This window comes from Salvelinus sp. IW2-2015, unplaced genomic scaffold, assembly GCF_002910315.2.
Source record: "Salvelinus sp. IW2-2015 unplaced genomic scaffold, ASM291031v2 Un_scaffold2814, whole genome shotgun sequence".
In the NCBI taxonomy this organism is placed as follows: domain Eukaryota; kingdom Metazoa; phylum Chordata; class Actinopteri; order Salmoniformes; family Salmonidae; genus Salvelinus; species Salvelinus sp. IW2-2015.
Window position 1 is genome coordinate 144269 of NW_019944114.1, and position 1467 is coordinate 145735.

Consider the following 1467-nt stretch of genomic DNA (forward strand, 5'->3'; position numbering starts at 1 on the left):
ACATGAATTTTTTCGGAAATCCATTCCGGATAGTGGAATTACATTTGTTTTACAAGAAAAATAATGTTTTTTCAACTTCAATGGGGACTTGCCTCATCGACCCAGGGAGGGGTGAACTCTGCTTGTTGTTTCCAGCCCAGACGGGGTGGGGAGGTGGAGGAGGAGGCGCAGGGAGGTGGAGGACGGGCGGCAGGGGAGGTGGAGGAGGAGGCGCAGGGCGAGGAGGAGGAGGGGAGCGAGGAGGTGGAGGAGCAGGGGAGGTGGAGTGAGGACAGTGGGAGGATTGAGGAGGTGGATAGGAGGTGAGAGGTGGAGGAGGTAGAGGAGGTAGAGGAGGTAGAGGAGGTAGAGGATGTGAGGAGGTAGAGGAGGTAGAGGAGGTGGGGAAGGTGAGGACGTTGAGGAGTGTGGGGCTGGAGGAGGTGGAGGACGTTGAGGTGGAGGAGGTGAGAGAGTGCGAGTTGAGGAGTGGAGGACGTTTGGAGAGGTGGAGGGTTGAGGAGTGGAGGACGTGGAGGTAGGTGGAGGAGGTGGAGGACGCGTTGAGGAGTGGAGACGTGAGGAGTGCCGTTGCGTGGAGGAGGTTAGGACGGTTTAGGAGGGTGCTGGACGTTGAGGATGGTGTAGGAGGTAGAGGAGGGTGGAGGACGTTGTGAGGAGGTAGAGGAGGTGTGGGAGGAGCAGTGAGCTCGGGTCACATGCTAGAAGGGATCAGCTTTGTCAAATTAACGTCTAAATGTCTTTTATTATTTTTAGCTAACCCTTTTCTAACCATTTTCCTAACATTAACCTTATTCTCCTAATTCTGCAATGTTAATTCTCCTAACCTGTTGCGTAAATTCTACTAATCTGCTCCGTGAGTGAAATCTGATGTTAATTTGACAAAAGCTGGATCCATCTAGCCATGACCCAGGAGCCGGTGTGTCGACAACAGAGAGACAAACGTGTTTGCTGCGATAGGTTATTTATCATCTATCTTCACCGCCATCAATCGATGTAAAGAGGCTAGCTAACTAGCAAGCTATTTGAGGCCATTTTCTGTTCTTCATGTCCTTGTCTACAACAACTCCATTCAGAATTTAACAACAGCCTACCTGTTGGTTTATAATTGTAGCCTACTCCTTCTAATTTAGCCTACTTAATTCTGTAATTGTTTTTCCTATTTTGCATTGATTAGAAATAGGTGAGTAAAGATGGGAGGTTGGGATTAACTTGGCTTGGGTATGGGGTGGAACTGGATTGGGTGGTTGTTTGGGGTGAGAGAGGGGAGGAAGGAAGGATTTAGGAGGACTAATTTATTTTTTTTTCGACTTCCAAAATGCTGTAAAATGAATGAGATCTGAACAGATTAGGAAAAGGATGAGGAATTGTTGTTATTCCTTGTTTGTCATTGTAAACTAAAATGCAATGGTTTTGTTATTGTTGAGAATGGAGAGGGCTCTTCTGGGGTTGGTTGAGCTGGGAAGG